Here is a 17369-nt window from a genome sequence, read left to right on the forward strand (position 1 = left end):
GAAACAAAATCCACAATTGTATTCGGTTTTTCAAGTTTCCAACATGGAAAAGGCATGAAGGAGAGCATGTTGCTGATGTGACGAGAAGACGCCGGATGGCCTGGGTAGCCGCTGTAAGAAGAAAGGACTTAACTTTCGAAAAGATTTCTCAGTCGATGAGAGTATGTTCTCTAAATTTTGTAAAAAGTATAATAAAAGTGGAGTGCAACCTTGGCAAGTATGACTGAGCTCTCGCAGTTTACAGGTTTGTGGGTTTGTAAGTCTTGCACCCAGCCGCAGCAGAATTGTTGATAAGCTTCTAATGACTTAAAGCTTCTGAACTCTTGCATTGTGTAGGCACTGATGCCATAAAACCAGGTATTGACGATGTCAGGGTATGTGAGAGGTGGTAGTGTTTCCTGGGGTTTTTGTCCATTCTGTAACTTGCAGGTCGTACGGTCGATATTATTAATGCCAAGCAGTTTTTCTAAATAACGCTGTTTAGCGGTGTTATTTAGATTCTCCCGATATAACCCCTTTCCTTTCGCTTTTTCCTTCTCCATTTATTCCCATAAAACTGTGCCGTATCGCAGAAATTTATTTATTAATTTAATCTGCTCTCTCTCTCTGTTGCTATTTCTTGCGGTCTCACTGTCGAAGTAACCATGGCAATGGAAAGCGTATCCTGCTAATATGGCGGCGCCTTAAAACATTGTGACGTAAATCCTCATTCTCTATTCTCAAACTAGCTGGACTAGACATCAGAAAGCATTTTAGTTAAATGAAATGAGAATCAGAGTCCGAGTTAGTTTATTTCAGATCTCATTCTGCACTGAAGTGTGCACACAGACGCACAGACACACACACACATGTACACGCGCACACACACACACAGGTTTGTTTTTGTGAAAAGTGGGGACTCTCCATAGGCGTAATGGTTTTTATACTGTACAGACCGTATTTTCTATTGCCCTACACCAACCCTACCCCTAAACCTACCCCTCACAGGAGACTTTCTCCACTCTGTGTGATTTATAAGCGTTTTGAAAAGTGGGGACATGGGGTAATGTCCTGAAAAGTCACCTTCTCCTTGTAATACCTATGTCATACCTTTGTCATTATACAAATTAATGTCCTCATTTGTCACAAAAAAACGCACACACACCCATAGACAAACACACACACACACACACACACACACACAATCACACACGTGTACACATACGCACACACACAGACAAATTCACACACATACATGCACGTGTAGACGCACACACACACACATGCACGTGTAGACGCACACACACACACACACACACACACACTCTCACTCTCTCACACACACACCCACACTTTACTTGTTCCAGGAATTCCACAGTAAGGAATTTTTACACCAATTAATGAACTTGTGCCAATAACAGTGTTAGCAATTACACTGCATATTTTACAAGATAAGACATTTGTCAGTGATGCTCAGTATCTGTAGAGCTTACTTTGATCTTTAACATTAGATCTTTATATCTTTCTCTTTCTTTGATCAAATCAAATGTTTGAAAATGGTGGGATCATTATTATTCTTAAGGAAAAACACAACTACAATAAAATAGTACAATGACAAACTGGCTCATAGTAAACAAAATTTTATTGACAAAAATAAGACAGGTGACATGCGGACTAAAATATTTATTGTGACCACGAATTAAGAATTCGTTCTGAAAGGATTGAATTTATTTCCGTATGAAATTAACTCTTCATGAAACCAATACTCAGGAACTCACACAAAACAGAAAACCATAGTCATATTGTACTTATCCATTCACTTGTTTTGGTTTAAATAACATTTTTAATTTTTGACCGCAATTGAATGTAAATGAGAGAACATATTAGTAAATTGTGGAAACATTCTTAATTTGTAATAAATATATATATATATATATATACAGTGGTGTGAAAAAGTGTTGGCCCCCTTTAATGTTTCAGATCAGCAAACAAATTTAAATATTAGTGAAAGATAACACAAGTGACCACAACATGCAGTTTTTAAATGAAGGTTTCCCTATTTAAGAGATTTCTCACACTTTTTCACACCACTGTATATATATTATTTTTTTATTTTATTTTCGCGTGTCATGTTTGGAGTTCTGTATATAACCCTGTTGCAACACAAATAAATGAAAGATCTTTGGCTTTTTCCTTTACTTTAAAATGGATGCTTAGTTTGTGGTTTATTATTATTTTGTTCACACCAATACTCACTATTAACTAACTATAAACTACAACCTTTCCCTCAATAAACTCTTAATTTGCATCTTTTTAATAGTTAGTAAGGTAGTTGTTACGTTTAGGTATGGGGAAGGATTAAGGGATCTAAAATATGGTCATGCAGAATAAGACATTAATATGTGTTTTATAAGTACTAATAAACAGGCCATACACTAGTAATATGCATGCTAATAAGCGACTAGTTAATAGTGAGAATAGGTCCCAAAACTAAAGTGTTTCCATTGTTTTTTAATAAAAACACAACAGCAATAAAACAAATGAAGACAAACGCTATAACCTTTTTCGTTTTGCTTTGATACCAGATTGTTTGCCATCGTCTTGTCAGTCGTCTCTCCTTACTCTATTCACATGATGGTGAACTCCTGCCGTATGGAGTCTAAATCATTGTTTAAAAGACAAAACAACAGTGGGGGCTGTGTGCAAAAGTAGTGGCAAACGCTGTGTAACAGCCTAACTTGATCTCCTGGTTCGGTTTGTAGCTGTGGTGGTGCATCAGGAGTCGGTGTGTGCGATGTTTGGCAGCGGCCTGAGCAGTGCATGTGTGATGGATGTTGGTGACCTGAAGACCAGCGTGTGCTGTGTCGAGGACGGCGTGTCCCACCGCAGCTCCAGGTGAGAGAAACACACTGTAGGGCTGATGCGCTTTATTAAAGCAGTAAGTCCCAAGAAGCCGTGGTTTACAGTGAATTTATAACAGCTAAGGGGAGTTGTTAGCTAAAACCCCCTTAGCTGTTATAAATTCACTGTAAACCACGGCTTCACTGGGCTTATTGCTTTTATAAAACGGTTATTCCATATATGTAGTTAGGTTTCACAAAATAAAACGGATCAAATAAAGTGTAATGATATTAATAAAGACAGTATTCTTCCACCAAACAATGTAGCTCCTCAGAAACCATTGTGGTTCCAACAAAGTGGTTGCCGAGCAACACAAACGTAAAGAAAGGTGTGTGTTTGTAGAATAATTTACAACAGCTTCGAACGCGGCTCAGCCAATCAGAATCAAGCACCGGAACTATCCGCTTTATAATATGCGCTATGTTAAAGGGTTTGGCATTTTCTGAAGACAACGTGAGCCGTGTTTCCAGTGTAAAACTACAACGGCACACCTCTCCTCAACAAGACACACTGCAGAATGAACAAAGTAATGTTAGAGGTTTGGTCAGATTGTTGAATGTAGTAATAGTGCTGGTTGCCTTAGCTCATGCTGGTAGTTTAGAGGCTAAAGGATTTGAGATGCGAGTCAGAAGCTGAGATGTTGATGAGCTGCCTCAAATAGAACTGCCAGTATTTGTTCTCTTGAGGACCCTGATTCATTTTCTTCAACTCCAGGGACTGTCCTAGTGTTGATTCGTATTAAAACAAATGGTTATATTATTGTTGTTAGTATTATGATTACATTTACAAAATCAAACCTAACGCATGTTTTAATTTTTGTTATATTTAAGTGTTTCATAAATGCAGATTTAAAGGGGCTGTTAAATATATTTTTTTTTTATTTCCTGTAACATAAACAGAATTACCATTAATAATTTTTTTGAATATAAATGCAAAGAAATCCCTTGAATTATACAATACTTGAAGACTATTTAAAGTCTTTTAAACCCCTGCACCTGAGTATCTCATGATCTCTTACTAGGGGTGGAACGGTTCGTGGAACAAAATCGAACCGTACGGTTCTCCACACACGGTTCGGCACGTGCTAGGATTTCTTAATAGTTTAATTGATGGGTTCAATTAAATCTGACAACGCATCTGTAATATGGTTTGCTATAAATAACACGTAAAACAAACAGGGTTCGGCTAATGTATGTTTCTGTTGATGGATGTGCATTCTGGCTTCGCGCACAGGTGAGACCTGAACAGCACATGTTGATATCGGTGTGATATCAACTCGTTTAAGCTTTGCCAGTTTAAACATTTAAGAGCCAGAGGACGTGAGCTCGCATGCGCAGTGAGAAGAGTTGTGCGTGCGCTCATCCGAAGCATGCAACCCCGCAAATATTACGTTTTCTGACGTATTGTGTTTAAATGGACAAATTCACACAAAAATTAAGTCAAAATGCCTGTCTTGGTAAGTATCCTATAGCAGACAAAGCCGGCTGAACATACAGTATCCGTGCACTGGATAGCTTTTGTAACTTTAATAAAGATTAATCTTTCATGCTGTTTTACATTTCATTACTTTATTAAATTTCTGTACCTGAACATGTACAGAAAGGGTGGAGAGGGCCCTGCTCTTGTAGCGACCGGTAGCACTGTGCCTCGTGTGTTTGGTGTTTTGGAACTGTTTGTCCTTCTTTTTGGTCTCTGCTACGTGCTTTTGTCATACGGAGCATCTTTTTTTACTTTCAAAGGGGTTATATGATGCTGCTAAAAAGAACATTATTTTGTGTATTTGGTGTAATGAAATGTGTTTATGTGGTTTAAGGTTAAAAAAACACATTATTGAACACATACTGTACATTATTGTTTCTCCTCTATGCCCCGCCTTTCTGAAACGCGTCGATTTTTACAAAGCTCATCGGTCTGAAAAGCAAGGTGTGCTGTGATTGGCCAGCTATCCAGTGCGTTGTGATTGGTCGAATACCTCAAGCGTGTGACGGAAATGTTACGTCCCTTACCATACTGTGATGCCTGCGGCAACCATACGTGACGACCCTGGGCTGGACTCCACGGTGAAAGCCGATCCGGCGATCCACAGCACTAAGTTGATGTATTTCCTCAGCGACCAGCACAGATCAGCTCTAGGCATGACGAAGCAGATATCGTCCTCTTTTGGAAGACCAAACAAAGTAGTTTCGCTTTCACAACGAAACACACAGCGCCTTCGCGACATGGTGACGGCAACAATACTACAGCGAGAATAAAAGTTACGCCTTCTTTCTTTGCGTGAACATTTGTGCGGCGTTATGCAAATCTTCCCACATAGTGAGGTAGATATGTGGGGGCGTGTTAGAATGAGCCGTTTTAGGTAGGCGTGGCTAACTCTTAACTTTTATAAAGAATATCTCTTTGGATTTGAGACTTTAGTCTTTGCAACTTTACAGATCTTCTTTATGCACCAAGAGCTTGTAACTCTCCAAAGAGAAAGGAACAATTGAAATCGCATCATATGACCCCTTTAATATATTGCAGTACTCATTAGATGGAATGGATTGGTTCTGGTTTTTGATGCTTTGGGCAGTTTTTTGGGCTGTTTGGAGTGCTCAGGAATCCCCACACTATCCAACGCTACAATACAGCCGGGAATTGCTGCTCCAATTGCGGGGGAATTATCCGAGGACTGTGGAGAACTGTAGTACAGACTTGCAAGGAAATACAAGGTATGAAAATTTGGGTTTTAATATCAAGGTGAGGAAGAGGGGGAAACGCGGTGGAATACGACTCAAGTTAAAAAAGTTGGGGTTCAAGCATATCCCACTGCCCAGCATAATCCTTGCGAATGTGCAATCCTTACGAAGTAAAATAAATGAACTGCAAGCAAATGTGCGCCATCTACGGGAGTACAGAGAAGCTTGTATGATTGCACTAACAGAGACCTGGTTAAACAGGAATGATTGTGACACTGAACTGTCTTTGGATGGTTTTGGAGCACCTCTACGGCTGGACCGTGACCCTTCAGTCACAGGGAAGTCTTGAGGAGGAGGTGTCTGTCTGTACGTGAACAATCGATGGGCAAAGTCAAGTCAAGTCAAGTCACCTTTATTTATATAGCGCTTTTAACAATACAGATTGTGACAAAGCAACTGAACAGCATTAATTAGGAAAATAGTGTCAATAATGCAAAATGACAATAGTAAACACTCATTTTTCAGTTAAAGACAGTTCATCATTGAATTCAGTGATGTCAACATCCAGCTCAGTTTAAATAATATCTTTGCAATCATGTCAACGATATCGCTGGAAATGAAGTGTCCCCAACTAAGCAAGCCAGAGGCGACAGCGGCAAGGAACCAAAACTCCATCGGTGACAGAATGGAGAAAAAACCTTGGGAGAAACCAGGCTCAGTCGGGGGGCCAGTTCTCCTCTGACCAGACGAACCAGCAGTACGGAAAAATCAATATAAGACGTAATAAAACAGACGATGAATAATATTAACAGCAATTATTATATGATGCAATCAAACTTATAGCAAAATGTGGTAGTTCTGTATGTTGTTTCAGGGTTGGCATCATCTGAGGTCCTCTGAGGGGTTGCATCATCTCTTCTCAGGTGTTCTGGATCCAGACTGAAGCTTGTGTAAATGCTAGTTACCACGGGATGTTAATCCCGTGGCAAACGACAGAGAAACAAATACAAACATAATTAGTGTAGCTGCTGTTCCAACCAAGCAAAAATGATTTGTTTAACCCAAACTAATGAATAATAATGTGCATTTGATTAGATATAACTGCAGTAAAAGATTATGACTGCAGTAAAAGATTATGAGATGCATTATTTGAATGCTTGGCCAAAGAGATGTGTCTTTAATCTAGATTTAAACAGAGAGAGTGTGTCTGAACCCCGAACGGTATCAGGAAGGCTATTCCAGAGTTTGGGAGCCAAATGCGAAAAAGCTCTACCTCCTTTAGTGGACTTTGGTATCCTAGGTACTACCAAAAGTCCAGAATTTTGCGACCTTAGGGAGCGTGATGGATTGTAGCGTGGTGAGTGTGACAGTGAAAGACAGTGATTGTACGTGAGGAAATGTGCACCGCCGATATAGAACTATTGACTGTATCTATCCGGCATTTCCATTTGCCAAGAGAATTTCAGCAACTTTTTATTTCAGTTGTTTACATTCCTCTGAAGCCTGATGTTCAGAAGGCAACGGAGATAATCAGTCAAGCGGTGCATCGTTATCAGGTGAATTCACCGGATGCTCCCCATTTTATTATGGGTGATTCTAACAAGTGTTCCTTGGAGGGAGTTTTACATTTCCAGCAATATATCGACTGTCCAACACGCCATCATAAAACACTTGATCTATGTTATGGGTCAACACCAGATGCATATAGATCCTTTCCATTGGTTGTGCGGACCATAATGCAGTCTCTTTGCAACCATGTTATAAATCAGTGTTGCAGAGAGCAAGGCCAGTTATTAGGTCATCTCAAAGATGGACTGATGTGAGAACAACTTACATTTACAAGATTGCTTTGATCGCACCGAATGGTACATGTTTAAATCTTCTTGTGTAGACAATGATGAGTTAGCTGATGCTGTGAGTTCTTATATTCACTTCTGTGAAGAGTCTAAGAAATATGTAAAAATGTATTCAAATAATAAGCCTTGGGTGACAAAACCATTGAAATATGTTTTAAATAAGAAGAAACTGTTTTTTTATCAAGGCACAGATTTGGAAAAGTGTCAGGTAAAACGAGAATTTAGGAGGGCAAAAAGGAAATATAAGGCATCAGTGGAGGAGAAGTTTATTCAGGGAAATATTCAGTCAGCATGGAAAGAATTAAAGAAATGGCTGGTGCAAAAAATAAAGAACAAATAGAAATTACCTTGACAAAATCTTTGACCGAAAATGGAGAGATAGCAAATTAATTTAATGACTTTTTTAGGAGATTTTTTTAGGATTTTTATTCTAATTTAAAAACAGAGGAATATAAACAGATTGATAAAGCCTCTGTTTTGAGAGATTTGCAAACCACCCAACAAAATAAAAGTCCTGGGCCTGATAAAGTGAGTGAGAGAGTTTTGAGGAATTGTGCTTATCAGCTCTGTGATATCAGTCATTTTATTTTTCAGACCTCATTGAAATTACAGAAAGTACCTGCAGTGTGGAAAAAAATTGTATTTATAGATTTTGCATCCGCATTTAATACTATTCAACCACTTCTTTTAGCTGAACATTTGTTGTTTGAATTTGATGTTCCTAAGGGCTTGGTGGCCTGGATTTGAGATTTTCTGACCAGAAGATCTCAAATAGTACGTGTAAATTGAGAATATTCCCAGGAGCTTTATTCCTCAGTGGGTTGCCCCCAAGGCTGTATTCTCTCACCTCTTTTATTTATTTTATATACGGATCGGTGCAGAAGTCAATATCCAGGCAGACACATTATAAAATATGGCGACGATACAGTGGTGCTAAGCCTGTTAATACAGAGCATGGGCCCATTCTGAACAATTTTTTGGATTGGTGTGAGAGTTCTTATTTTCAAATTAATGTTTCCAAGACTAAAGACATGACGATAGAATTCGATAACTCTGTTGATATCCAATCTAAAATAGTTATTGCAGGTAAAGAAGTTGAGAAGGTCAACTCATACAAGTACTTGGGTACAGTTACTGACGATAAGCTAAGCTGGGTGGAAAACACAAACCTTGTTATATCAAAGACACAAAAACAAATGGTTATATTTACTGAGGAAGCATAAGTGCTTTGATGTGGATAAATCTATTTTGATAATGTTTTATAGATCTTTTATTGAAACTGTCTTGACTTGCTATGATTTGTTGGTTTTATGGACTAAATGTTAAAAGTAGATCCCAGATGCAGAGAATTGTTAATCTGGGGTCAAAGATTACAGGCTCGGTACAGTTGGGGGTATCTGCTTTGTGTGAGAATAATGTCCTAAGGACGTCTTTGACTATTTTAGATGATACATCTCACATTTTGTACTCGGAGTTTGAACTCCTCCCCTCGGGCAGAAGATATAGAGTGCCCAAGTTGAGGACTGTTAGAGCGTCTAGATCTTTTGTTTCAAATGCAGTCTTCATTGTAAACTATTTTTTGAAACATAAAGATAAAGGTGTACTATGAATTTTAACATTATTTTAGTATATGACAAATGGTGCACTGTTAATGCCCGGGTTTTGGTTTGTTTTCTGTTGTTGTGGTCGTTCATTCATTCTAGCAGTTTTGTCACGATGTCTTACAAACTTTTGTCAGTCGAACCGTACCGAAACCGTGACTTTAAAACCGTGATACAAACCGAACCGTGAGTAAGTTGAACCGTTCCAGCCCTATCTCTTACTGATGTGCAGCACAGTAAACACAATGGAGAATACTTTGAGCTCTCGTGCTGTCTCTGTTGAATGCATATGTTGTGTTTTGTTTTGTGCAGGTTGTGTCTTGCGTACGGAAGCTCGGATGTGACACAGTGTTTTTTCTGGCTCATGCAGAGAGCCGGATTTCCCTTTAGAGAATGCCAGCTCGGCAACAAACTGGAGTGTATTTTACTGCAGCAGCTCAAAGAGTCCTTCTGCCATCTGTATCAGGTGATTCAGCCTTTTGTCAATATTCACTAGGTGTCACTTCGCTCTTAAATGGCTTAAAAGTGCTGTATTTAATGCAAGAAGTAAAATACAGCCACATGTGAAAGTTGTTATACTACAGTGAAAAATAACCACAAGTCGATCCAAAACTAGTTCAGTTAGTGCGGAAAAAAAAAACATGAAATTGAGTCTTGTATAAATATAAATAATTTTTTATATATGTCTGTGAGTTCAGTATTTACGCCATATTATATTATATGCATATCATGCTTTGTAATCTGATGTATTGTTGATTTCTGTGCAGGATATTTCTGGGCTGCAGGATCACGAGTTTCGCACATGTTTCCCTGATTCCCCAGTGCTGCTGTATCAGCTACGATTAGGAGATGAGAAACTCCAGGTGGAGACGGAGCGGATCTTGTGCCATTAGTGTTGGTTTAGCGCTTGTCTGCTAATTGGCATCTGCATTGTTCTGTTTGTTTGATAGGCTCCCATGGCATTATTCTACCCTGCTGCGTTTGGGATAGTGGGGCAGAAGATGACCTCGCTGCTGCATCGCTCTCAAGGAGACGCAGAGGATGCACATGATGAGCACTTCCTCCTGACCACACAGAGCAAACAAGACCAGATACAACTCTCTACAGTAACCTAGATTTCAGCTGATTGTGAGATTTCTGATTTGCCTGTGTTAAGAGGAAATCATTGGGTGGTGCAGAAGCACAATACTTACACGGCATGTCATTGCATTGCGCTGTTTCCCCACACTAATGCACAACAGCAAACATTCAGCCACTGCAGTCTGATTCATGTATGAACCAGTTCTGTTTCACCCCAGAGAGTCTAGGCCAGGGTTGTCCAAACTCGGTCCTGGAGGGCCGGTGTCCTGCAGAGTTCAGCTCCAACTCGCCTCAACACGCCTGTCTGGAAGTGTCTAGTGTGCCTAGTAAGGGCTTGATTAGCTGGTTCAGGTGTGTTTATTAGGGTTGGAGCTGAACTCTGCAGGACACCGGCCCTCCAGGACCGAGTTTGGAGACCCCTGATCTAGAGGATGGATCTATCAGGCAGTTTACAACATTAGAGGATCGTCTGACAGACATTAATAAAGTAATTATACTCAACAGTGCTAAAATAATCTGTAAAAATACAGAATTGTTAAGCATGATCAGCTGCAGACTGATTTAAGGAATAATTCACTCAAAAATGAAAATTTGATGAAAATTTTCTCTAGCCTTTAATCTGCCTTCAGGTAGATGAGTCTGTTCATGGGAACAGATCTGGAGAAATTAGGGGTGTAACGGTACACTTATTCGCACCGAACATTTTCGGTACAGGTCTTTCGGTTCGGTACGCATGTGTACAAACAAATACAGCATTGTTTTAACCACTGCATGAGTGGAACTTCATTGGATACTTCCAGTTTTATACAGTATGTTGTTACTTTTGAAAAGAAACAAAGTCTCAATCTTAATTGTCCTTTTTTTTTAGGAAATTCAAACTATAAATGCCGTTTTGACGCTATTTGATGTGACGTGACAGATCACTGTATAAACGCCTCAGTTCAAACGATCATCTCTTCCTCTTTACTACTAGTTATAACACAAAATAAACATGAATGAACATCTCGCGCCTCATGTAATCGCTTAATCAATGTTTCAACCGTGGAAAGACAGCAATAAAACAGCTTGTAAACAAAACGTCACGTATAGTTTCATTTACCTCAGGAAGTCATCAGTGTCCACAGCTCGTTAGTGCGTGATAAATGAAATCTAGAGAACTGCATTTCACGAAATATTAGACTGTTATTTACCTGTTAGTGATGTCTTAATTATTTAATGTTTAAATTAATCTGTTATGAAATGAGTTATGAGAGGCACTGTCTCAATTAATATATTTCAATAACAAATCAAATGTTTATAATTTCAAAGTTAATTTAAAAACTGCATTGTGTGCAATTTCTATGTTTGCATAATTTTTTTTTAAGTTGAGTGTTGATTATTATATTTAAAAATAATTAGTAATTAAATTTAAATTTGGGCTCTGTTGTTAACTGTAACCTTAAAGTAGGCCTAATGTAAAAGGGCTCACTATAGTTTAGAGTATAATCCGAGGTAGATTTTTATCCCTAAGAAAATTTGAATTATAACTGAATTTATTTAAAGTAAGAGCAATTTTATTCAGTAAACCACCACTGATTAAAATTTTTTTTATATGTTTAGTTTTTCCCCCTGCTGTATCAAAAATGTACTGAACCGTGACGTCAAAACTGAGGTACGTACCGAACCGTCATGTTTGTGTACCGTTACACCCCTAAGAGAAATGTAGCATTGCATCAGTGTCTCAGCAATGGATGCTCTGCAGTGAATGGGTGCCGTCAGAATGAGAGTCCAAACAGCTGATAAAAACGTAAGGAATAATTGACGACGGGCCGTTGAATTATTAGAAATATAATGCACACCCGAGGTGGTGATGCGGCCACGACGCAAAGAGAAGTTGTTATTTTTCTGTTGGGGGTTCAGTGCCTTGCTCAAGGGCACCTCAGTCGTGGTATTGAAGGTGGGAGAGAGCGCTGTACATTCACTCCCCCCACCTACAATCCCTGCCGGTACGAGACTCGAACCCACAACCTTTGGGTAACGAGTCTGACTCTCTAACCATTAGGCCACGACTTCCCCACCATGCATTCTAATAAAAAGAGAGCCAGAGAGAGAGAGCTTGTGTGAATTAGGCTACCTCTGTGCGTCCCTCAACAGTGTTCTGCAGCAGAGTCTCTAAACAGTGCTTTTATTACCTCGCTAGTGAGAAATGTCATGTGTAGCCTTTAAGTTGCTACACTATATAGGCTAACTGATAAAATCGCCAGGGCAGCGCTGACAACACCTTTTTGTGCAAACTGCGTGACCGTAGTGTGCGTGTGCGAGCACGTGTGATTGCAGTAATTCCTGTGTGCTGTTTAGGTACTGTATGCTAATTTCCGTTATTACAGTTAACTATGCGAAGTGATATGGAACTGTAATGCAGTCAAGAGAGCTGCCTGGAACTACGTTTGTCGTGCGTTTCCCTGAAAATAGTTGCACACCCCAGAACGTTCGTCAGCCAATCAGATTCAAGCATTCAACGGCCCCGTAGTATAAATCACAATAATCCACAAGTAATCCACAGCACTCCAGTCCATCAGTTAACATCTGGAGAAGATAAAAGCTGCGTGTTTGTAAAAAAAACGAATTCATCAAGTTATTCTTCAAAGCTTTGCTTCTGGCTAAAACACAAGTTCTTTATCCATAATATTGCTTTCTCTAGTGAAAAAGTCTCATCCGAATCGAGAGAGAAATCTGCACAGATCAAGCACACACGTTCACAAGCCAAAACAGCTCTGAACAAATATGTGAGTGGATTTTGATCTGAAAGACAACAGGAGATGCACTCATTTATGGATTACATATACATTTAGTCATTTAGCAGACACTTTTATCCGAAGTAACTTACAAATGAGGACAATAGAAACAATCAAACCAACAGAGCAACAATATGTAAGTGCTGTGACAAGTCCCCGTTAGTCTAATGCAGCACACGATGCAAGGTTGACTTTATGGACTTTTTTTTATGGATTATGGACTCATATTTTATCTAGAAGTGAAAGTTTAAAGTTATAAACATTTAAATGATAGATTTGTTTTTTGCAAACACGCAGCTTCTGTCTTCTCCAGATGTTCACTGATGGACTGGAGTGCTGTGGATTATTGTGATGTTTTTATCAGCTGTTTGGACTCTCATTCTGACGGCACCCATTCACTGCTGAGCATCCATTGCTGAGACACTGATGCAATGCTATGTTTCTACAAATCTGTTGAAGAGACAAACTCATTGACATCTTGGGTGGCCTGAGGATGAGCGCATTTTTAACAAATTTAATTTCCGTGTGAACTATTCCTTTAAACACTATGTTTTTCTTCTTTTAGTGTGTTCAAACCGAACAGGATGAGGAATCGAGGTGTGTAATCTCAGCATGTTTCTCTCTCACACACAGTCTTCTAAAGCCACGACAGACCGCAAATTATTCCCTAAGCCTGCTGGGTTTGAGGGGGAACCCAACATGTGCGACCCATCGGAGAAGGGAAATCTGACTCGGGATCTGGATTTGGGCCATGCTCAATCCGAGTGCCTCGTCGGTGGGGCGGATGCAGAAGAAACATTGTCAGCTCTGTTGTCCAGGAAGACGGCCATGACTCAGTTTGAGGGAAAAGCACTTGGCATGGATAAAGCCATCTTACACAGCATTGACTCCTGCGGTAAATACTGACTTATATTTATCAACATGTGGGTAAATCTCTTAAAAACCCTGAGGGCAATCCTCACCCCCTAATTAAAGCTTAAAGATTGACGTGCTATTAAAACAATATTATGTGCTATAATACATTTCAACCACCTCTAACTTGGGTCATACTATGGCCATTACCTGAGTGGTGTAATAATTCTTGTAAAAGTGAGCATATCGGTAAGATGAATGAAGAATCAAGAATTTTTTTCCAATTAACTTATTATAAATTCCTATAAATGTCCAGACATAAAAGATAAGAGAACAAGTTGAAGCAGATGGGTAAGCAAGATTAAAGTGAAAGATTAAAGTGAATTTGTCCTGGAAGGAAACATTGTCTTGAAGAAGATGATAGATTACAGTCACTCCACAAACATTCCTTACATAATTATATTTGTATATTTTGGTGCTGAAGCCTAACAGGATGTGTTTATGGGTCTATTTCCACAGCCTCGGATGAAACAAAGCGTAAGATGTACAGCTGCATTCTGGTAGTTGGTGGCGGGCTGCTGTTTGACGGAGCGCAAGAGTTTCTGCAGCATCGCGTCCTCAATAAGATGCCTCCATCTTTCCGTCGTCTGGTGGAGAACGTCAATGTCATCACACGACAAAAGGTGTGTAGGGAAACCTGTGTGTGTGTGTGTGTGTGTGTGTGTGTGTGTGTCAGCAGATTTTCAAACAAGTTATTGATGACTTTGCTTTGAATAAAGGAGGAAAAGTGTCTTTGTAACCAGTGATTAAAGTGCTTTCATGAGTGCTCTGTGAGGAAGAGACTCATGTCATGTAATTAAAACTTTGCTAATCATATTTGTTCCAAAACCATTAATATACATGCATATTTAAAGAGATAGTTCACCCAAAAATGAAACCTAGCTGTTATTGTACTCGCTCTCAGGCCATCCGAAAGGTAGGTGCCTTTTATTTCTTTAGTAGAACAGTTTTGAAGATTTTGAGCTGAAACCGTGCTCCTTGGTGATTCATAAAATGCAAGTCTGTAGCAGCAAAAAAAGGCAAAAACGATTGTCTGTGCAAGAAACTGAAACTTTTTCAGTTCGTGTGTAGGATGAACTGAAAATGTTTGATTAAAAATCTGATGGTTTCTTATTTTATCAGTAAAGGTAGACGTCATATCATCTGAGGAAGTGCACTGCATATCTTACTGTACCTACTGTGACCTACTAGTAGGGCTGCACGATTATGACAAAAATCATCATTCTCGATTATTCCATTGAAATTGCAATTGCGATTATTAAAGGGGTCATATGATACTGCTAAAAAGAACATTATTTTGTGTATTTGGTGTAATGAAATGTGTTTATGCGGTTTAAGGTTCAAAAAACATTATTTTCCACATATTGTACATTATTGTTTCTTCTCTATGCCCCGCCTTTCTGAAACGCGTCAATTTTTACAAAGCTCATCGTTCTGAAAAGCGAGGTGCATTGTGATTGGCCGAATACCTCAAGCGTGAGATGGAAATGTTACGTCCCTTACATACGGTTGATGCCGTGTCCGGCCGGAGCGATGAGACAAAAACATGAAAACCCATTATAAACGAGGCATTTGTTGCATCCAGTGGGGACATAATTACGGATTATAATGACTTACTGTATACTGTCTTTTTACGCGTTGCGTTGCATCGCGCCGCGTAAACATAAAACCATGTCTGCATTTGTGATCGGAGAAATGACAAACAACAAGCGCTACTCTACACTGCTCAAAACTCGCGTTTAAATCATCAGTGGCAAATTCTTTAAATATAAATAACGTACTTACAGTCTGTGAGTCAGAACAGCCGGCACTGTAATCTACTCTCTCAGGATCAGTAAACAGTCCTCCATAAAATGTGCTGCAGACATCTGAATATTTGGGTTAAACTGTTCTGAATACAACTTAACCACTGATTTCTAGTCGTGTGCTCTTTTGGAAGACCAAACAAAGTAGTTTCGCTTTCACAACGAAACACACAGCGCCTTCACAACATGGCGGCGGCAACAATACTACAGCGTGAATAAAAGTTATGCATTCTTTCTTTGAGTGAACATTTGAGCGGCGTTATGCAAATCTTCCCACATCGTGATGTAGACATGTGGGGGCGTGTTAGAACGAGCCGTTTTAGGTAGGCGTGGTTGACAATTAACTTTTATAAAGAATATCTCTTTGGATTTGAGACTTTAGTCTTTGCAACTTTACAGATCTGCTTTATGCTCCAAGAGCTTGTAACACTCCAAAGAGAAAGGACAAATTGAAATTGCATCATATGACCCCTTTAAGTATGATTACCACAATTTACATTGAATAATGTTTATACCATTGTTTGATGCAACTGCATGCCGTATTTTTAAATGAAAATAAACAAGCTGAAAACACTCTAACTGAAAAACCTTTAGTGCTTTTCTATCATATTAAGTCTCAAATGTCAAATATACATCGGATTGGTTTCTTCTTTAAATTATAAAAAAGTTAAAATATGAATGGTATTATAATGTTATACTAAAACTAAAACAATGGAAAAACCCTTAAGATAACATGTAGAAAGAAAAAAACATATCTTAAGCATGCAGAATAACATAAGTGGACTTTGAACATTACGTAATAGTGCAATGCAAAAAATGCTTTTCTTAGATTTTTTTGTCTTGTTTCCAGCCAAAATATCTAAAAATTCTTAAATCAAGAATGATTAATTACTGTCTTGTTTTCAGAAAAAACATGTCAAAATTAAGTGAGTTTTTGCCTGAAACAAGCAAAATAATCTGCCAATGGGGTAAGCAAAATAATCTTGTTTTCTGATTGAAATAAGACTATTTTGTTTACCCCATTGACAGATTATTTTGCTTGTTTCAGGCAAAAACTCACTTAATTTTGACATGTTTTTTTCTGAAAGCAAGACAATAATTTTTACTTGTCTAGAAAATCATTCTTGATTCTTAAATTTGTAGATATTTTGGCTGAAAAAAAGACCAAAAAACTAAGTAAGAAAAGCATGTTTTGCAGTGTGGCATCCATAATTGTAATTGCGATTAGAAATTTGATTAATTGTGCAGCCCTACCTACTAGCTAGTAGTTACTCAGCCTCTAGTGTGAATTTTACTAGTGTAAGTTTAAGTATGAATGTGACTCCACCTTACCAAGGAGTCACTGACTTCAACTTCTCACTGACTGTAGTGTAGTGTGACTTGCTGCATTGTGATAAATAAGAGACTATTCCCACGCAGGACATGGATCCTCGTGTGATAGCGTGGAAGGGTGGAGCCGTGCTGGCGTGTTTGGACACCACGCAGGAGCTCTGGATTCACCAGCGAGAGTGGCAGCGCTTCGGTGTGCAATGCTCCGTGAGTGGGCCGCCTTTGTCTGGTGATGTCTTCGTGACCTGGATTTAATCTGCTTTGTTTTTATTTTTGGGGATGTCAATCTGGCAGTATGATGCTATTAACAATGTAAAGGTTGAACAATCATCTTGCAAATAATTTGTTTAGGATGATAATAAATTGAATAGCTGTTTATGAAAAAAACTTGGCTGTTTTCATAACTATTAAGCATTTTTGTATCATTTTCAATTTTCTCCACTCTAACCATGGAAAA

The 17369-nt window shown here is 38.8% G+C and overlaps 1 pseudogene; it reads left to right on the top strand.

Annotated features, from left to right (window-relative positions):
* The window catches only part of LOC107549561 (actin-related protein 8-like), a 30311-nt pseudogene extending 12942 nt beyond the window's left edge, over nucleotides 1–17369 (top strand).

The sequence above is a fragment of the Sinocyclocheilus grahami genome, unplaced genomic scaffold, assembly GCF_001515645.1.
Source record: "Sinocyclocheilus grahami isolate Dianchi unplaced genomic scaffold, SAMN03320097.WGS_v1.1 scaffold375.1, whole genome shotgun sequence".
NCBI lineage: Eukaryota > Metazoa > Chordata > Actinopteri > Cypriniformes > Cyprinidae > Sinocyclocheilus > Sinocyclocheilus grahami.